Genomic DNA, 22138 nt, shown 5'->3' with positions numbered 1-22138 from the left:
GTAGATGAAAAGTAATGTTAAAAGTAAAAAGTCAAATCCAGGACTGTTTAAGGTCATTTTGGTAGCAGATGTTGGGTCGAAGCCTATGTCTGGTTTTCTAAAGACATCTTGAGGACATTGAGAAAGCTGACCTAGGAAATGCATTCGCTAACTGCTTACCAGTGACTTTGTAACTCACGTTTTCTGGCTTTCTATTTGCTCGCTTTATTTGCTTTAGAGTGCCCAGCTTGAGTTCATCCCTCCCATTGTCCAAATCTTGTTTTACTGTATTCTTCCACAAATTTGATTTCTGTAAACAGGCCTTTAAAACTTGTTCTCATCTTGTCACATTTGCTGTGCATTCAAAGATAGAGGTCAAATGTCAGGCTTTTCTTCCAGGGACCATGGTGTTTTTTTCTTTCACTGAATGCAATGTGAGAATTTGTGTACCCATGCAAGAGGAGAGGGCGTAGGATTTATTTTTCTAGCACACAACAAAAATAATTATGCTGATGTTTCAGAATATATTCGAATAAGTAATAATTATTGTTTTGTGTAATTCTGAAGTGTGGTGGCAACAAATATTTGAATACAATCAAACACTAGATGATGACATTTGCACGCGTTATCAGTTGTGTGTAGTAAAACCGTATTTCGGTGCAAATGGAATGGTCATTTTAATTGAAAATATGTTGTCTGTAAAGGCAGTGCACTACCTCACCATTCACACTCCACTCTATATGCCACTACGCACTATGCCACCCCACACTATGCCCTTCCACTCCATTCTACAACACTCAACTAACACTCTGTCCCTCCACTCTAAGATACTCTGCGACACAACATGCCACTCCACGCCATTTACTCCACACCACTTACTCACTTCACTCTACCCCACTCCAATCCACAACAATGTACCCCACCCTACTTCCCTCCAATCTACCCCACCCCAATTTACCCACCTCAATATACCCACTCTACCCCACTTCACTCTACTCTACCCCAATCCACTCGGGTCCTGCCTACCCCACCCCAATCTACCACACCCTAATCTACCACACCCTAATCTACCACACCCTAATCTACCACACCCTAATCTACCACACCCTAATCTACCACACCCTAATCTACCTCACTCCACTCTACCTCACTCCACTCTACCTCACTCCACTCTACCTCACTCCACTCTACCTCACTCCACTCTACCTCACTCCACTCTACCTCACTCCACTCTACCTCACTCCACTCTACCTCACTCCACTCTACCTCACTCCACTCTACCTCACTCCACTCTACCTCACTCCACTCTACCTAATCCAATCAGCCCCATTCCACCCCAGTCTACCACACTCCACTCACATTTACCCAACTCTGCTCTTAACTCCAATCTACCCCACTCCTATCTCTCACTCCAGTCTACCCTAATCCACCCTGTCTATCACACTCCAATCTACCCCACCCTAATCTACTCCACTCAATCTACTCCTCTTCACTCTTATTTACCCTACTCCAAACTACCTCAAACCACTGCACTCCACTCTACCCCAATCTACCCACACCACTCTAATTTACCCCATTCCAATCTACCCCGCCACTCCAAGCTACTCCACTCCCCCACCACCCCAATCTACCACACGCCAAACTACCCCCACTCCATTCCACCCTACTATTATCCTCCCAAATTACCCCACATCAATCTATTCCACACCAATCTACGCGACTCCACTCCAAATGACCTCAATCCGCCCCATTCTTCCCCCATCTCCCGCACTCCACTTTACTGCAATATATCTCACTCCACATTACCTCTATCTGCCCTACTCTAATCTACACCTTCCATTCACCCCAATCTTCTCCAATCTACGCCAATTCAATCTACCCCACTCTAATCTACCATGCTAATCTAACCAAGTACCCCTCTCCAATCTACCCAGCTACATTCTACTCCCACTCTACTCTGCACCAATCTACCCCATTCCACTCTACCCCTCTCCAATCTACCCCACCCTACGCCCTTAACTTTTAGCCATGCTGAACAGCAGCCACACTGGTATACAAAATTGTTAAAACACATTGCCGAAGCCAATAGCTCTTGCGTGGGTGAGACCTTTTGGCTTTGCCAATGCTTGATTCTTTTTGTGATTTTGTGAAGAAGCTGGTGCGTCACTGTGTAAGCTGTTTAAACCTGTATTTGCTTTACGATATCGCCTTTTGTTTAATTTGATTTTAATTTCAGCAATGAAAGAGGTTGACAGTTTTGTTACCAAGCAACGTGACGTATAGTCCATAGTCCAAAGCACAATTCACAAAATGGTGATCGGAATACAAAAAAAAAAAAAAACACAAGCAGAAATGGTGTTGAAATTTCCGTTGTGTTGTGTGAGCATGTAACCCTCATATGATCTATGTATATATTTATAACTATGTCCAGAGTGCAGGCCATTGACACCCCTTTTAAGAATAAGGGATATTGTAAACCACATTCCACTTACTGTTTTAAAGACCATGGCATACTGATTGGCGCAGGAAGCTGGGTTTCTGTTGCAGCAACCCCCCCCACACTTTTTGCCAGATTTCTTATGGACATTGAATTGATGTGCCCTGTGTCCCTGCCAATCGGGTTCCCAAGGCCTGTGTTCTTTCCCAAAACTGTACCTTTGTACCCCCAATGGGCACCTCTCTGGCCACATGTAAGTACCTTGTAAAAGTTACCATGGGTAAGAAAGGGCACTGTGACCAGGGAAGGCCTCTAAGAACTGCGGCACATATTGTGCTACCCTTAGAGCTCCTGTACCTTAACACACACTGCAATTGCAGGCTGCGTGTTTTGGTGAAGAAAAGTGAAGTCAACATGGCAACCATATCTGTTTGCCATGCCTGCAACCCATTGCCTATGGTACAGGTAAGTCACCCCTCTAGCTGGGTGCACTATACCACTGGTGAGGCTAGGGCTGCCTGAGCACTATACCCCTACAGTGTCTAAATCCATTCTTAGACATTGTAAGTGCAATAAAGCCATAAAGAGTATATGGTCTGGGAGTTTGTCATTGCGAACTCCACAGCACCATAATGGATTTACTGAATTCTGGAAAGTTTAGTATCAAACTTCTCAGCATAATAAACCCACACTAATACCAGTGTGGGATTTATAATACCATGCACTCGGAGGGCATCTTACAGATGCCCCCTGAAAAATGACCAGCCTCGTGTGAGTTCCCTGACTGGTAAACACCAGCCTGCCACCATGAGACAAGTTTTTGGACTCCTGGGGTGTGAGCCTTCGCTTCCTGAGCCCAGAAACAAAGCCTTTCCTGGTCGGTGGTTTTCACACCTCACCCAGGTCGGGAAGAGCCATTTGTGGCAGGGGAGCTTCAATGGCCTTGCCGCCTTTGTAACATAACCCCCAGTCTCCTGCTATCAGAATCATGCCCCCTTCCTGTCTCCCCTCTTTTTCGGGGGGAAGACAGGCAGGAAAAATTAGAACAGCCCTAAAGGTGTGCCCACCTCTGCCAACCCCACCCCTCAGGTGGGAGAGGCGAGGTAAAGCCCACTCTTCAGTGCCCCCCATCTTGCAGATGGCAGGCACTCTCCAATCAGGATTAGGGTTTGTGCCTACTCCCCCACGTGGGGTGAGCACACCAAGGCTATAGTCACCATAAGGTCAGTAGCCCATTGGCTACTGACCTCAAGACCCCTAAAACGCCCCCCTAAATACAGTATATAGGAGGCAGCCCTGAACCAAGAAGACTGATACCCTCAACCTACGAAGAAGGACGAAAGACTCCCCGCCCCCCCCCCAACCCCCCAGGCCCCTCTCCTCCCCCCCCCCCACCCCCAAACAGGAGAGGAGACTGCAGAGAAGACCTGACTTAGCCCCAGCCCTACCAGCCAATCAGCAGTTCCCAGAGATGCTGTGCTAAAGGTCGCCTTGCCCTGGAGCTAGCAAACTCCAGAACCCCTGGGAGGACTGACTGCCTTCCACAAAGACCAGATCTACAAAGAAACCTGACGCCTGGAACCACCACTTCACCCGATGCCTACGGCCCGAGTCCAAGTGGCCCACCGGTCCCAGCGAGGTTCCCCAGCTCTCCAGAGCATGAGCCCACCGTGGGTTGACCCCTTCAGGACTCCCTGACGCCACCTGCAGCCTCTGCACGGAGACCCCCCCCCCCCACCGCGAGTGTCCCGGTGAGAAGAAATATACCCTCAAAAGACACCTCTGCATCCAGCCGCCCTGCTCCCTGGAGAAGAGAACCCGAGGTGCACCTCCGTCCCTGAGCCCTCCAACTTACCTGCCCAGCTGTTGGTTCCTCCTGGTAGACTTCTGGACATAGCCTGTTGCTAAAAACCAAAAACGGCAATCCCCATTGAAAACATGGCACCCGATGCCAAAACAGGACCCTGCATCCTGCACCCGGCTGCCCCTGTGCCGCTGTGGTTACACCATGTGTGCTAACACGGATCCTCCTTTGCCCTGAGCTAAACCCCAGGAGCTTTTCTCCTGCAACCTTGTGGCCTGCTTATGAGCAGCCCCCAACCGAAGGCCCCCATCCACCCATTAGATAACATTGGGCCTCAGCACACTGCACCCAGCCGCCCTAGTGAACCCTGGTTCTAACCCCAGACCACCTACTCCAAAACCAAAGTAATTACCGTTAAACTGATAACACTGTTTTCTCCCATAGGACTGCATTGATTGATTTTCTGCGAAAAATATTCTACGTGTGGAGTTGGTTTGTATGAAACCCTAAGAAACTGCAAATGTATAAACACTGATTTACTTACCTTTTCTCTAGGAAATGTCCTAGTGCGATATCTAAGCATATCGCACTAGTAGAAAAAGTAATCTGAAAAGTAATTCAAATGTTTTATAAACCAATTACTTACCTGTAACTCAATCCAGCTGCATTCAAATGGTATTTTACTGCATGATACCTGCAAAGTATTATATACTTACCTGTACCAGGCCTAGCTTGGTTCTAGAAAATAAAATATAACTAATATTTTTATACAAACAAAATCTGTTAGAACTCAGTCTTTGAGAGTGTGACATTTCTTGCCTGAGTGTGTGCAATAAATGCTTAATACTATCCTCTGATAAAGACTTACTGCTCGCCCACACTACCACAAATAGAGAGTACGGTATTATCTACGTTTACCTCTGCCTACCTTTGGGGTTCCACTGGACTCTGTGTGCACTATACCTTACTTTGGTATAGTGTATACAGAGCCAGCTTACTACAAGTGGGCACTCTTGCCTTCCTCCAGTGGGTCATTTTCTGACCCTGGCAGTTTACCCCCTGTTTTATACATTCTCATACTAGTCAACTTCCTGCCTAGAAAAAATGACCAAAAACATTGTTTTTCAGGTCCCTGTGAACATGGAACAAGCTGTACCGTTGCCCATTGTGTGTAGAATTTGGCAAATGTACAGCTTGTTCCATGTAAATGAGAAGTGATTAATGGGTATTTCATCCAAGCCTTTTTGAGATCTGGCCTAGAAACTGCTTCAGCCGCCCAGAAAGCCTCATATAATTACAAATACCCATTAATAAAAAAAAATACACCTACGTACCTAGTGGATCTTTGTGTCAGCCCTCTTCATCCGTTGGTCTAGTCAACTGTCAATCACATTTTGGTTCTCCACACAATTGGAAACTGCTTGGGGCAATGGATCAGTCCACTTACGTTGTTGGTTGTTTTGCTCCGTGAGAAACGTCCGTTTCCCTGATGACATGTGCACATCCGCTTACGAACACACTTCACTGACCTACATAGCTCAGGGCCAATACCTTACTTTGCTAGCGCTTTTTATTTCAATTGTTAATCCTTTTTATTTTTATCAGCCCTGTGTGTTTTATATTTACAATAAAATGTCGGAGTACGGTGTTACTCCAAAATTGTTAACGCCTTGCTCAGCATTTTTTAAACGCAGGGATACACCGTACTTACAACAAAACGGCGCAACCCTGTGTTACCCTTAGCGCTGGCACTAAAACAATTGCCTAGTGCCAGCACAGGCACCCTTGCGCCATGCTGTAAGGGTGCCTGTGCTGAGGGGGCAATAGTTTGTGCAGGATGGGACACTTTCCTGCACACAAACCATCTTGATTTGCTGTTTCTATGTGTGCTGCAAAATGCAGCTCACACACAGCAAACTAAGAGGAGAAATTAATAATTTCTCCTCTTACCGCCATCCTAAGATCAGGTTTTACTCCATCCTTAGAACACACCAAATACTTAAAAAGAAGGGGGTCCAAGGGTATGTATATTTTTAGAGACCTACAAACAAATAATACCCCTAAAGCAATATATTATCAACACAATGAATTTCTTAGGTCTGATACATCTTAGAAGTAATGCAATAAAGCAGCAAAAGAAAAGATACAAGAGGAAAAAAGAAGAGCAATAGAAGTGTATCTTGAATAGAAATCTAATAGGGGAAGAAATCCCTTTTAGGACGAATGCCCTCACTCACCAAAGGTGACATGCTTCATCTTTTGGGCTTTCTCCTCCCAGTGGGAAATCCTAGTCCCACTGAGGGCTACAACCTCCTCTCTGAGAGGAGGGAGCTCTGGGATGTTTTAATGTTCAAGCCTCAAAAATGGATGCTAAAATCCCAAATGTGAGCGAAAGATGGTGATGTGTGGGTGCAGAGCAACAAATCAAAAATAGAAAAAGTGTGAATCTAAAACTGCCTAGTGCAGATGAAAAGAAAACTTTATTTGCTCATCTGTGCTGGCAGATTTAAAACGCAGTGTTCAGCAGTGTATATTTAAACTGCTAGGATAGAAAAGAGGGTCGACATGTTTCAGCCACTTAACATCTAACAAGTAAGTGTTGGCTTTCTTCAGGACCAATAACAACGCTGCTGCAAAAAGTGAAAAAACAATATACATTCGGTGCAAGAGAAGATCTACAAAGATGACGAATCATTTTCTGGATTCTAACCATCAAGCTGACGAACTCAGATGGACTATACTTGAACAACCTACAATACCCCAACATGTCACGGACATTTCTAAATTTTTGTTTAGAAGAGAACAACGTTGGGTATTTCGCATCAAGATTTCTATTCAAGAGACACTTCTATTGCTCTTCTTTTTTCCTCTTGTATCTTTTCTTTTGCTGCTTTATTGCATTACTTCTAAGATGTATCAGACCTAAGAAATTCATTTACTCCATCCTTGCCAATATGGTGCAGCTTCAAAAAGCAATGGGGGTTGCGGCAGAACGCCCACTGCAACACTTATTGCATGTACCTTTCACGCTAAGTGAAGCTTGAAAAGGGGTCCTCGTAACAAGGCAGCATCAAGCCATGTTAAGTGCCTTAACGCCGCCTTGTAATTAAGGAGAAGGAGAGATCGCCACCAGAACGTCACTAAATGTGACTTTCTGCCGGCAATATCCCCTTGTACATATGTCCCTAAGTATTCAGGTTACAGAAATTCAAATGTTTAGTCATACGTGAAAATTGGTGCAAAAGGTGCAAAAGGTTCAGAGCTCCTTCTCTCAATTTGTGGGAAGGGCAATGTTTACAAAATTTGGGATCTCTTTTCTGGTCCTGAGGAAGAAAGCCAAGGGGGATGGCTTCTGAAACATGTCGATCTTGTAGGAGGTGACTCATTATAGTACACCATCTACACCTCCCCACTTTTACTATTCTCAGCCAGGGAAGACAAAGTATTTTCGTTCCACTAGCCAGAGAATTTTTAACCATCTCACGTTTTCTTTTTGCGATCCCACGCACTACACATACTCACCAATCACTGAATAAATCACTGAATAAAGAGCTCCTGCGTCTACGCAAGTCGTAGCACGCCCCGCCCTGTAGAGGGGCGGGAAGACCCCAATGATGAAGTATGACACTGAATCAGTTTTCAGTGTGTGAGGGGTATTTTAAAAAAATTTGAAACATTGCCCTTCCCACAAATTGAGAGGAGCTCTGATCCTTTTGCACCATTTTTCACGTATTACTAAACACTTCAAATAAAAATTGCAGAACACACATGGGTGCATATATATTCACATAATACATGGTAGAATCCCTATGTTGGATAACAGTATCAAGAGGAGGACGATTCTACCTTTATCCTCTTCACTCCCTCCTTTGATTTTTTTGATTACAGAAATTCAAAACCATCAGTCTATTTTGCTCCAATAAGAAATATATTTTCCTGTAATGTACATTAAAACTAATTATGGTTTCTCTGCCTATTAAAAGTGCATCTGCCTGCTAATAAGCACCTCTATTGTTTTATAAAAATTGCGTGCAATTAAAAAAAATATATATTTTTGCCTTTTTGATCGCAAGCATATTGCAAAAATAAAAGTGGCCCCCACATACTTGGATGATTATTTTTTTTAAATCATTCACTGATGTGGCCATTTTACCACTGATGTTTTTTAAAGAAATAAACCTTTAAGTTGTGCTATGTATTTTATTAGTGGTATTTGTAAGGGAGAGTAGAACAAATCACCACATAACCTATCACTCCAATCACAGGGTGCCATCGAATTGTGCACCCAAAGTGCCGGCAAAATAAATAGTTTGTATTTAAAGTTAGTATGCATAAAATACTAATCGCACTTTAAACCAGCTTTGTCAGTGAAGAGAAGGGGACTATTTTATGTGGAAGTGAACAATGTTTACAGCCCTTGGGCACTTCAAGTGGGGAAAAAAGCAATGTGGAAGGGCTGAGCCATTGCCCTAAATTATGACTGACAATTTTAACAGATCAAAGGATGAAGCCCTCTGTCTCAAAGTTCCCCTAAGTTGGTATATTTTATAAGCATTCTTTTTTAAAAGCTATAGCCCAGTGAGACAATTATGGCTGTTTTAACGATCAGACCAAATAAATTAATCTTCATACTAACTTGACAATGCCAGACCATCAATCAATCAATCAATTCGGATTTATAAAGCATAGCAAATCACTTTTGAGGGTCTCAAAGTGCTGCAGTTGCTATCCGCTTCGCAGTGCTATGTTCGAACAGCCAGGTCTTGAGTTCTTTCCTGAATCCCTGGAGCGATGCGGTTGTCTAAGGTGCAGGGGAAGGTCGTTGCCTTGCCTTGTTTGTTGAATGTTGCATTCATGAGCCTGTTGGCTGACTCCAGGCTCGAGCTGGAAGAAAGTTGATGATGATAAATTGAGTAGGTAAACTATTTCATTCCCATTGCCCAGTTATCACTGTGAGTCACTCACAGCATCTTTACGGTACCTCTTGCTTCTACTGGAAGCTAGTGCAAGGACTGTAGTGGAGGAGTACTACGATGAGATCTTTTCATGTCAGTGACTTGTCTAAATGGACTTGTCTAAATGTTAATTTAGAAGTTGTTTCATTGACTTCTTGGCAGGTTTAGGTACGCCCCGTTGCAGAAGTCCAGTTGGGAGATGAAAACAGGCCCCACGTCCACCTTCTGATGGACGTTTAGCACAGGTGTAACTGAGGATGCACACTGTTGGTTGCTGCACTCCTTTGTGTGATGAAGAACATGAGCCCACAGCATAGGAAGGCTACACCCTTGTTGCATGATGCATATCAGGTGTTCTGCAACCACCTGTGTTTTGTGAACTCTTGCTTTTCCAGCTTGTGTGTTAACCATGAATCCCACTTTTCTGAAACAGTCTTGAAGCAGCTCCTTGTGCAGGTTGTGTAAATGAACTAAAAAACTCTGTGCCCATTCGACTGTACGAGGTAGCGTGGCAGAAACAGTAGTATTTTTGTGTTAAGAAAATGGGTCTAAGTTCCAAATGGTCAGTAGAAACCACTGCTTGTTTACAAATTCTATGACTAGAACACACTATCCCATAGCTGGAGCATCTTCTTGCTAAGTTATTGGGGCTACCAGCCGTTGCCGGAGGACACAGTGACACTATTTTTCAGTCAGCCTTTCAGTTCAGTTGAATCAATTTGACTACAACATCTGATAACAAAGATTTGCAAACATGAAAGGGCAGGCCTGGAAACACAGCTTGAAGTGACACAGCAAAACCAGTACGTTTCCCTGTGGAACAAGATCTTGCCGCACGGTCACGTTTCTCCCCATCGGTTCCAATCGAATCGATTTGCACCCCAGCGTCACTCCATGGAAACTTATACCTGCGTTGTCCAATATTTTGGTGCCAAATGATTCTGCGGAGTTGCTATTCATAATGTTGCTATGGCCAATGGCTAGAGGAGGTTATCGTTCCTGGTTGCTTTTACTCTCGATTTTATTTATATTCTTAATTGTGGAGTGATCGTGTAGATGGAGGGGAATGCAACTGTGTGGAAGAACTATCCTCCCTGAACAAGGGATGCTTAAGGTGTCCCCTCTTGTGTAATTGTTAGAGTACGTTTTGTAGAATAATCCATGACGAAGCGCCTTCTACTACCTTTATTTACAGAGTAAACCCTGATTTCATGTGCGAACTTGACATTTAAGGAGTGAATGACTAGGTTAAACCTACATTTTGAGTGCCAGAAGGACAGAAGCAATTACTTTAACTTCACATGATAAGTCGCACAGTGTGTGTGCAGTGACCGCAGATTAGAGGGCTGGCAGGCTCAGTCCACTCTTATTACAAGGAACTGAATTCTGTAGACCCATGAACCAAACCCATAACTGCTCTGCACAATTGGGCTCCTAATTGTCAAATGTTTACTCCAATTATCTTTTGCGATCTAAGCACAAAGTGTGTCAGAAGGAGACCTTTTTTAGTAGCCAGACTTGAGGTTTTCAACAAACATAAATATTAGATCAGGTACGCTGTAATAGCTGGGAGATGTTGACCTCAGACCACTGGCCATTGATACCGTGGCGGCAAACACAGATTGGGTGCGGTGAGGCTGGAGGGGGGTGTAAGGGGATGTAAAAAAATAAAAATATTGCTGCTTCTCTCCTTTGTCTCTTCTCCGCGTTGGGCCGGAACATTAAGCACCCAGGCTCCCCTAAACCAATCACAGCGCTGTGATTGGTCTGAGCGCCGTGGTTCGGCACTCAGACAGGAACTGGAAGCCTGGTCATGTTCTCCACCCAGGGTGTAATACAGCCTGGGTGGAGAACAGGCAAAGTGCGCATGACTGTTTGGCCGGCCTAAGACGGCCGGCCAAACATTTATACACACTTACAGATTGCCCACAGCTCCTCCCCCTGCTCTGCGAGCAGAGCAGAGCCACCCCACCAAGCTGCTGCAGTAGGGAAAAATAAGAGAATAACTTTGAGTTATCATTGTATTCTTCCTTTATTTATACTGTTGAAAAGCAGTGGGGTGATGCTCCCTTGCCTCAGTGGAGGAGCCGGCACTGCATGCAAGGCCAGGGGGACCAAAAACGGCCCTGGCAAAAATGCTCCAACCAGCCCCCTCCCTTCGTCACTTTGCGCTATCTTTTTTCATCTATCCATCTATTCTCTCTCCTTCGCACCTCTTTTCTTCCTCCCTGATCACTTTACCTCCCCCTTCTCTTTCTCTCAGTGCCTTGTGCAGTTAATCTCTTGGGAGAAAATGGAAAAGACTCCAGGAGCGGCCATCTTTCAAAATCGTCCTCGGAGGGCATCAGCCCACCGGGGGAATGCCCAAAAGACCTGCCCAACCCTGACTGAAAATTGTTGACTAAGTCCTTATTTCCTTACCAGATTGGCCTGGTCTCAAACAGTCATACAAATTTGATGCTTAGAGCATCTTTTACTATAGCTCTACATAGGGTGATTTTGCTGTGTATAAGAAAGGTACCGAAGTGCTCTTACCACTCATATTAGTAGTAGTCAATTTATCAACTATTAAAAGAATGGGAAGTTTGGATTGACCTTGATGGAATGTAAGCTTGTCACGTGCCTGTCTCAGCAGACTTGCACAGTAGACGCTAAACCATTGATATGAATGTTACATTTAATCCTGTAAACAATTGTATTTATTGTTGCTAATTAACTCATCTCCTTGAATTACAAGAGTAAATTACACGCCGTGTCAATGCGCACGTAAATGTGCGTGGTAAAAAAAAATATATTAACTTTGCGCACAGATCCTTTCGCAGACACAAGCAGGGCACAGGCACGTACCTGAAGAAACCACTGTCGAAACATTAATTTATTTTTTCCAGAAAGAGGAGAACTTTCTTCATTTAAGAAGCCTACTTTTGTAAGTGCAGAGAACCTATCTTTTATAGGTCTGGCTTAACGTCACAGCTTTTTGCAAGACCTATATTCTTTACAATATGCATAGTTGGCTTTGTCTCAGCCCAGAGTAGCACTCTCTCACTTCATACGATTGGCTCTGTGGTGTATCTTTCCGCCTTCTAGCACATGCTTCCATTGGAATGCAAGAGGGACTATTTTACATCTGAAAAGCTGTTGGTTACATTCAGTTATTTGCCTCCTGACCTGTTTACATTCTCTATAGAAATCAATAATTTTCTGCTACTTATTCCCAGAATTGATTAAAATCCAGTGGTCGAGCTTTAATGTTCTAAACGGCATCTATGCATACCTGCATTATGTATGTGTTAACCAAAAGCCCAGCTTTCATGTGCTTTATCAGTGCTTGGCTAGTTTGTCAGGTTGACTGTGAAAAGGTTAATATTTCTTCCACTTGTATGCCTATCAAGATGGATGAAGATGTCCTTTCTTTTGACTTCTTTTCCCATTCTTTCACAACTTTAAGTGCTGATGTCAAGTGACACAGTGCATATTTTTTTCTTTCACCATTCTTTAATCACAATCAATTATTCTAGGAGCACCTTTAATATTGTTCATATAAATTCCCATGATACATTTTCCTGCTTTTTTAGCGTAATGTGAGGATTCTTTGCATCAGTGCTGTGACTGCAAATCTTCACGGATCTCCTCTGGACCACCTCCTGTTTCTGTGGACTTTCAAGAACATCACTTGCCTTTATTTATTGAATGATTCAATATACTGTGTAACTACAACTATACAACTAAAGTATATTCTCTGGACCGTTTCTTGCAAAGTTTTCTTATCCTGTAAGCCATAACCAAGGCACCCAGTTTTCAGTTTTTACTCATTTTAACAGATAAACAATGTGTTTCCTGTCTGCATCTGTTTATAAAACCGGATAAATAAAGATAATTGGGCTTCTTTGGAGAGACTTTACTTGCATTCCAGGCAAACAGCTGAGCTGATATTATGTGGCGTTAAAAAAAAATAATAATGCTGATTCCTTAAATAACGGCATATGTCAACTTACATTTGTAGTATAATGCCCATATTTACCTGTGAGTTTACTGTTATGTTATTTTTGGCTGCTTAGTTTGCTAACACACGACATGCATAAGCGTACAAGTGCACGTTTATCAATTAAATGTTGAAATACAGTATTTTACGACTTGATTTAATCACAAAATAAATAATATAAATACCGATGAGATGGCCAGAAAATCCGGATAAATGCAGAAGGAAATGTTTAAAAAATGTTTACATTTATTTACAAGGTTACCTGCTACTATTTTGGCAAATAGCTCGTGACACTGGTTTCTATGAAGGTTCCAAGTGCATCTACCCTTAGATTATTTACAAGTTATTCAGAAAGAACCATACTCCATGAAAGCATTAATTTCTTGGCTACTTAACGTTTGACCCATTTCCGGTGTCTAAAATCTGAATAATTATGACAGTGTGTTATAGGACCCATCAATTCTCTGGTCCGCCCACAACTAGACATGTTGTCTAATGTCATTTAGAAATCTAAAATCTTTAGGATAAAAACCTGCTGGAAATCTAGTGTCTGTATACTGAATCCGCCATTCTACTCGTAACCCAGGACCTGTAATGTAATCCCACAATAGGTGAATCTCTTCTGGTAATTTATCAGACTCCGGGTAATAAATCCCGTTATGTGGACAGAAAGAAACCAGACCGGCTTGCTTAGGTTTGATTCTAGAAATGTGTGTCTCTATCAAATCTATACTTTGAAGATGCTCTGAAAAGGGGAACGTTGGGCAATGAGCTCGGGTGTACCATCAGGTCATAGAGCTCCGTTGTACTGTCAGGACGGAGAGCGGGGGTGTACTGTCAGGACGGGATAGTGTTCCTGGTGATGGTGCTCCTCCTGTAGAAACTAGTCTGCAAACCTCTTGCATTTCCCTATAATTGGTGTAATTCAAGTATGGATCTGCATCAGATTATCAAGAGTAGGATGGCAGATTGCAAGAAGGTTATTGATGATGTCCTTGTCCCGGTGAAAGGTCCTGAAGAAGATACAGTGTCCCCTAATGTTGAGAGGTATTCTTGAGGCGCCCTACAGTCTCTTCTGTGACCACCGTCTAATGGTCGAGTTCCTCAAAATAGACACTACCTTGCAGAAATGTGGAGGTTAGCGCGACAGAAGTCACACACCTAGTTGCTCTGTGAAATTCACCTCAATCATTTATTTGTACTTTTAACTGTTCTTGGATCTTCAAATTCTGGTCATTATTCATCAGGCACCATTTAGAAAAGAAAAGCCACCACCACCATTATGAAAAAGCAAACGCTATGATATTTAATGCAACCCAATTCCAGGTACATGCGTACTCATTGGAAGCCTGAATAAGACCCATTTATATTGTCAATATAGTCTTTGACTCAGACTTTGTTAACTCAAATCTGCATGCTTGAAAGGGTTTAGCTGTACATTACTCTGTTTGGAAAATAAACACATTTCACAGTTTTAAATCTGATTTTGGTGGGTCTGTGGTGCCTTGGCTGGCCACGTATGGAGAACCTTCCAAAGTGACGTCTCTCTGCTGGTACAACTGTAATGTTCACATGTTGCTCATGATTCTTCTCAAACACCATAGTGCGTAACACTAGTTGATCTGCACTCGGACCTGGTTACTTTCCACAGGGAGGTTCTCTAAGTAGACTGCAAATTGTGGTCTTGTTGTCTGCAGTACTGAATGACTTTGCAGGATGAGCAGCGTGGTAATGCTTCACCCTGTTGATCAGAAATTGACTCTTGTTTCCAGGCAATGGTATCAGTATTACAGTTCAGGTGCTTTCCATTGCTAGGTGTTGAAAAGACTATCTGTGTGGAGGTTCAAACTCTTTGATATCTCCTAATTTTTCAGACACAAGCGCATCAGTGCTTGCCGCCAATTGTAGCAGACGAAACTGCAGCATGCCACGCATCACTGGTTCGATATCCGACCTGTGGATCTTACCGACTGCAGTCTCCCGATGACTGGCTGACGTAGAATTTTTAAATAATATTCTTTCATTTTTCGGTTTGAAAACTCTCCATGATCTGGCTAGCAAAGTCTAACCTTCATTTACGTCTGATAATCGTATTCTGCATTTATCATGCCAACCACTGCTAAGTAAGTTCTTGGTGTAGGCATTGCTCACTTTCTTCAGATATGCAAACTGCCTACCAGTGCCCTTTAAAGTACTTTTGCTAAAGAGAACTCATCCTAACTTGCAAAATCATGCGAGGTCATGGTTCTTGGCAGTGCTTGGACATTGTTGGGCTCAAGCTTTTAAATTCCATCACAAAATAAGTTTACTGTGCTGGTACATGTTGGGAATGGATCTGGGTCTGCAGCTGGAATCACAAAATGTGTACTGTCTTCCATAGCCTTGACAAATGCAACCACACAGCGGCTACCTGAAGTAAGACTGTGGTTGAAAGGGAAGACCACAGCTGCAGACTTCATGAACCCCCCAGTCTGGGGACATACAACAGAGTTAATACTTTGTATTGACCACAACAACATTTCAGCCGTGCTTCTTGCTACTTCCAAATGCCTACAGTCTGGCCTAACTGTATCATAAGGAAGTGTACCAGGCGTTTTGGGGCATTTTGTGACCCGCAATTATTAAGACACTGATTGCTGCTTAAATTTATAGAAGGAACAAACCCTTGAAGTCTGTCTGTTCTAAATCTTTTAATTATTTTCTTGCTTTCGCCTGGGTTATTTTACATTCTCTCAGCACTTTACAATTGATACTCCTTCAGGTTGTATGTTTTTTTTCATGCACATTTGTGGTCAATTTTAACCTCAAGATAAATCATACCGAATTGTACTACATTTTATCCTGGACACTACTTATCTGGGGGCATAATATCAAGGTCCTACGATAAATATCGCAAAGCGCGCTTAGCGCTTACATATTTATCGCCGGCTATCTCTGTAATTTATCGCCCAGTTAGCGCGTTATCAACAACGCGCATCGCCGAGGCGATTAAATTTCCGGAGATAGTGGGGATATCACCGTTTTCCATGGTGGAAAATGGCGATATCCTAGATGATATGGGCCTGTGGTCTTAGCCACACAATCCACCCCCCATATTAGGTATGCCTTAGTCAGGAATTTAACAGACGTTAAATTCCTGCGTTAAGGCATACTTAACGTGATTTTAAATATCGCTAACCCTCCTTGTCAATATGACGAAGCTGGGTTAGCGATATTTTTCCAAGGGAGTCTTGTCAGGCACGCCTCCTTTGTATCTCATCAGCGATGCAATGGGAGGCATGCTGACAAGGGGCGCTATTGCCAGTAAACTGTCGCTAACAGCTGTTAGCGACAGTTTGCTGATAAGGCGATAAAAATATTGCCGCTTTAGCGGCAAAATGTGCCACTAAAGCGGCGATATTGCCCTTGATGATATGCCCCACAGTGTTTCTATTTGAAGACCTGTATTTCTTCTGTATTCTTTAGAACATGCATACATGTCACTAACCATACTTTTTTTTTCACAATCCCAGACTGGACGTCTTTGGATGATCAAGAAAAGAAAATATTCAGAGAAATTTATCAGGAGCCAGAAGTTGTTGCAGGTCACTTCTGTGGGTCTAACCTGGAATGAGATGCACCTATGAAAGTAATCTGGCGGTAAGATCTTTGTTATAAAGCGTATAAGTGACAGATTGTTGTGGCTATTATAGCTGTTCCATTGTTGGCTTTTTCAATTCTTATGAAATGTTAGAAATCCCACATCTCTTTGTATTTGTGCATTCAGCATACCGCATACGCCCGACCATTGTAGACCCGGAGTTATTCATCAGATGTTTTGTGGTGGGCTTGATGCCCTCATTGCTTCTTCTGTAATCATTGGGTTTGAGCTTCAGTTCACAAGGATCATTAACCAGTCCCTCTCTGCCTGTGGTCCACTCATGAACCCCCAGTCTCGTGAAGGGAGGCAAGCTGCAACCAAACACTGTGGAACAGAGTGGAAACTCAGTCCAAACAAGCCACAGGTGTGGTCTCTGGTGACCCCCAACAATCCCACTGCCCTGGCACCTCCCTGCCTGCCATCCAGGATGGGCTGAGAAGCACACACACACACACACTGAGGCCCTGCATCATAAACAAAGAAGGGTATTAGCTGTCCAATGTGACCACTCCCTGTCCTCTCCCATTGGCCAGGCACAACCACATAAATCCACCTTTTGACATTTTGAAAGGCTGTAAGGGGGGGGGGGGTATGCCATTGGTGTGCCACCCAAAAATGGGGTTGGCAAACAACACATCAATGTAAATCTGACTCGCTGTTAGTAGCTGAGCAGTCAGTGCCCGAAACAGGGAATCACTGCTCCTAATGCAAAAACGTCAAATATCCTTGTTGCCAGTCATCAACCTAAAACGTGATCTGTAATGTTGCCTGTATTTGGAACTTTAGTGTCAAAAGTAGATTTTCATTAAAAATCAATGCTTCCCACAAACCAGGATTACTGCCAGAATGCTTCGACCTCTTAAAGTCATCTGATATACCTCGTATGTTACGGTCATTCCTTCAACATTTTCAACAGGCATCACTCTGTGACATATTTGCAAGCAATCAGTTTCTCCTTTTATGGCCTTCAGTGTGATTGTAACATTGTGTAACCCTCAACGTCTCAGCCCACTTCTCCTCCACACTACCCAATAACATTCACTGACCCTTCATGCATTCATCTACTCACCTAGGCATTCATCCATTTGCTCTCTTCATTCTTGCACCCAACAACTCACCCATACCTATACCTTACACACTGTCCTATGTCAGAACATTCCCTTCCTGTTCCCCCCCCTCTCTTTCTCTCTCTCTCTCTCTCTCTCTCTCTCTCTCTCTCTCTCTCTCTCTCTCACTCTCTCTCTCTCTCTCTCTCTCTCTTAGGGCATATAAAAACAATGTGCAAGGTATCAAACTTAGCAGCAGGGTCACAAGTACAAAGTGGAGGCTCAGAGGGCTTGTACCAGCCCACTAGTGACTGAGGAAGCACGTCAGGTAAAAAAGTTACATCGTCTGCTGTGAGCTGGCATGCCAAGCAAAAAGTATGGTTCAGTGAGGTTTAAGGTAGTGAGAAATAGTGCACAAGGGAACTTTTAGACCTCACACTCATCGCTCTTTGTTTCCTGAGCTTTGCATAAAAAGGCTTGCTTGACCCACAGGATGTCTGCCTTGGAAATAGATTTTGGATCTGAGAACAGCTCTGGCTTACCAAGGCTGCTCAAGGTGTATTTAAGATAGTTTAACCAAGGTATGTGGAGACCATAGTCCAAGCCAAGGCAGTCTCTTTAGATCCTTTTATTAAATTCTAATTCCTCATTGATTCAAAGTGACAGCCATAATATCATCGGGCGGACAGGAATGTAATTGCAAATATAGTCAACCCCTAATTCCTCATGCCACAACCTAGATGGGGACATTTTGGGACAACCGCAGGACCTTTCTCGGAGATTTATTTTCTGCCACCTAAATTAGAAATCAATCCTTGTAGCCAGAAATCTTGGAAGTGAAGCTCGCTGTCTGAATACATTTAGCTTTGTAGAGCTCAATGATTGATGTAATGTGGGGTCAGCCGAGCTGCCAAGAGAACTCCTCAATGCTCTGTGATACTTTATTCAGAGCCTGTGCCTGAGCATTGAGCAGAAATTGCCAGTTCAACTGAATGTCCAACAATAGGCCCAGATAACAGAATTTATCAGCCCTGCCAATTTCATGATTTTATAGTGTAGGTTTTAAGTTTAGTTTTGGCCAGGTCGAGGACCCTAGTATAAGGCTTAGAAAAATTGGTTTTCAAGCCCAGGCTATCCATAAATAAAATAAAATGGTCTAGCAAGTGCTGGAGACTGTTGGCAGTGCGCACTATAAGGACAGTATAGTCTGCACATAGTAAGGCCGGTACCTATCTGTCATCCACCTTGGGGGCATCCTTACACTGCTCCGCTAGGAAGGTCTCAAGCTGATTAATTTGTAAAATAAAAAGCATTGGCACAAGAATGCAGCCCTGGGGCACACCCCTGGCTACCTTAAAGTGCAGAGTGCACTCCCCATTGGCGCCAAATCTTACAGAGGCCTCAAGCCCCGAGTGCAAATTGTGCAGAAAAGTGACAAGTGCACTATCCACCCCCATGGACTTCAGCCGATAATTAGACCCAGTTGCACACACATCCGCTCACATTAGAGGAGCAGGGCTGTAGATTGAGCTGGGGTAAGGTAATTCCTAAAGAACCTGGTAACGTACTGTTAAATAAACTTTCATATTTGCTTACAGTTCAAGTTCTGATAATGACTTTCTTCGCTCAGTTGAGCGTATCGGCTTAGAAATCCAGATGGCCCTCACCAGGAAAGGATGCGTGCCCATTAACTCAGGTGCCAAGTGGTTTGACGAGGACTGTTCCAGTTCCCATAAGGCACCGTTGGTGGCCCTCCATCAGAAACAGATGTATAGTAGTAACAAGGGAGCCAAGACCAGCGTACTCGGCTGCGTGCAAGGGACACAAAGATTCCCTTAAAAGGGAGGATTGGGAGGATTCAACGGCTGCTTGTTCGCTCTAGGACCGCTCAGCATTCTGGAGGGTTGTGAACCTGCCCAGATTTCACACCAATGCCCAGCCTGAACTGGCCTTGGCCGTTCCCTCCCAAGCCTGGGTATGCCATTTCGGATCTATATATAAAGAGGAAAGTGTATCCCTCTCCCCTATCCATCCTATCCGGCTGGAGGCACTTCATTGTGACTGGAAGGAAGATAAAGACGCTATCCAGGCTTTGCTATCTGGGAAAGCTCCTGGCCCGGATGGAGTTTACGGAGATCTTTATGAAGCCCATGTGGATCTCTGGTCCCCTATCATCACCCAACACCTGAACGCGGTAACTCTCAGTTAAACTTCCTCTGCTCCACCCCCCCTTTCCTTGGCAAAAATCAGTACCTGTCCTGGTATATAAAAAAGGGAATGGAACCGATCCAGCCTCTTACTGGCCAATTTCACTAATAGATGCAGAATTTAAAATCCTTGTTCGCATCCTGTTTCTTGCTGATAAATCCATGAATACTTTTCATAACTCTTTCATCATTCCATTCACCCGTCTTCCCGTTCGCTCGCCAGTACGCACCACACACATGCAATCAATCAATCACTGAAGAACCATTTTAATGTATGAGCCAAATTTACTGGTAATACCTATACATATTGTTTTACTTTAAATGTGTTGATTGCTTATTATATTTGCATTTCAAAAACTCATTGAATGGGCTTACAAAGGGTAATTTCATGTTAATCTTGACTGTTCATCTGCGAATTTCTTGCAGATCTAGATCAAAGGATGATCAGAGGGTAAATAAATGTGAAAAAATATTCAAATATGATTAGGCGTATTTTATCCCGTTGTCCATTTCTGTACCAGATGCTCTGCACTCGTCCTGTGGGTCTGATTTGCTGGCCATGGTGGAAAAATGGTGTTGTGGTCACCAGCCTGCATTGTGACGAATTCAAAAATATTCAGGAACTCTGCATCGCAGATAAAATTGGTTGGTCTAAGTGATGACAGAAGCATCTTTAACCCCAGTGAGGATTGAGATGTTAGATGGACCATCACTGTCCTGGAATAAAATCTTTCTCCTCCACCTCCATATGGAGAATCCCTAAATACTGTGGCAGAAATTTTGAGGTCCTCTGGATCCGCATATATGCCTGGACCTAGCCACACAATAAAAAAAAAAGTGAAATATTTATAAGGGGACATTTGAAGTAGCCTCTGACCCTAGAGGGGATTAGGGGGGATAAAAGGCTTTTGTAAGTTTGTGGGATCCATGGTTCCAAACCTAGACTGCTAGCACAGTGCTGTTCAAACTTTTTTTAATGACGAGCAACCCTGGAGAGAAAGAAATATTGGCCACCCCCTCACCCCAATGTATGCTAGTTCTCAGACCACCCTAGATATCCTCTGCTAGTCCACATACACCCTTTCCAAACCATGAGTCTTTCAGATCAATATTGCCGATGCTCACATGTACCCAGTCTGTGCTTCGAGTCAGTCAACTGCCTCTAAAGGCCTTTTGCCATTCCACAAGCATCATTTTTCTGCCATCAGCCCATCACAACTTTCTCACTGAGGGCAATTAACGTCCCAAGAGACCGGTCTCCAGTAGAACTGTCCCAAAGTCGCAGAAGCCTTGAACTCACACTCACATTTTCTCATCCAACCCTCATAGGCACTCACCTGGCTTCCAAACCCTGTTATTCACCAGAGTCCGAGACCTCTTCTACTGACTGCTCGAGTGTATAACCTAGCACTCAAGCGCAACGTATCCAGCCCTCAGACACGATGAGGCCTCAATATCCGCAAAGCATCTCTGCTAGCTGACAGACCCTCACTTTAAGTCCAACCATCTCGGTCCCTGGCCTGTGCCACCCAGAGCTCTTTAGGGATTCTGTCACTTACACCCTAGCTGAAGCTGCTCTCTGCAAACCTGCCAGACGAGTCCCAGCAGACCGGCTTCAAAATCCAGCCTGACACTTCACTCGCTAAACTTGGCGTTCCTTGCTAAATCTGGCCTTTCAAGCCTTACCTATGAGAAAGTGACACATCTCTTTGGAGTAACCTCTTTAACATGCATACATTTTAGTTTTTTTTTTACTTGGAACTTGTTTACACAGTCTTGCAGCATAGCACCAATTTAGATACACCATCTGTGCTTTAAAGGTTCATATTATCCCAAGATTTTTCAGTTGGCTCACAGTTGTTACAGCTCTTCATGTAACCTGGAGCTCACAAATTCCCATCCTGCAACATGGTCTATCTTTTTGTTATTGTTTTTATCTGCTTGGCCTTCACGTGACAAAAAAGTGCATAGATAAAAGGCATACCATTGAATTAGTTAACATTCCACTTTAAAAAATCAGTTGTGCGTGCACATAAATATATTTTATTTATTTTTTTATATAGCACTTCATTCCACACACCTGCAGTT

The 22138-nt window shown here is 43.5% G+C and overlaps 1 protein-coding gene across 7 annotated transcripts in view; it reads left to right on the top strand.

Moving 5' to 3' along the window:
* Positions 1–22138, top strand: part of GPR160 (G protein-coupled receptor 160) — a 210156-nt gene that overhangs the window by 62035 nt on the left and 125983 nt on the right. For all 7 annotated transcript variants that reach the window (XM_085635121.1, XM_085635128.1, XM_085635126.1 and 4 more), the window contains exon 2: positions 16670–16796. The gene's annotated coding sequence lies outside the window, so the exon portion shown is untranslated. The remainder of the gene's footprint in view (positions 1–16669; positions 16797–22138) is intronic.

This window comes from Triturus cristatus, chromosome 11 (assembly GCF_964204655.1).
Source record: "Triturus cristatus chromosome 11, aTriCri1.1, whole genome shotgun sequence".
NCBI classification, from domain to species: Eukaryota; Metazoa; Chordata; class Amphibia; order Caudata; family Salamandridae; genus Triturus; species Triturus cristatus.
Note: the sequence above shows the minus strand (reverse complement) of the source record. Positions and strands in the feature narration are given on the sequence as shown.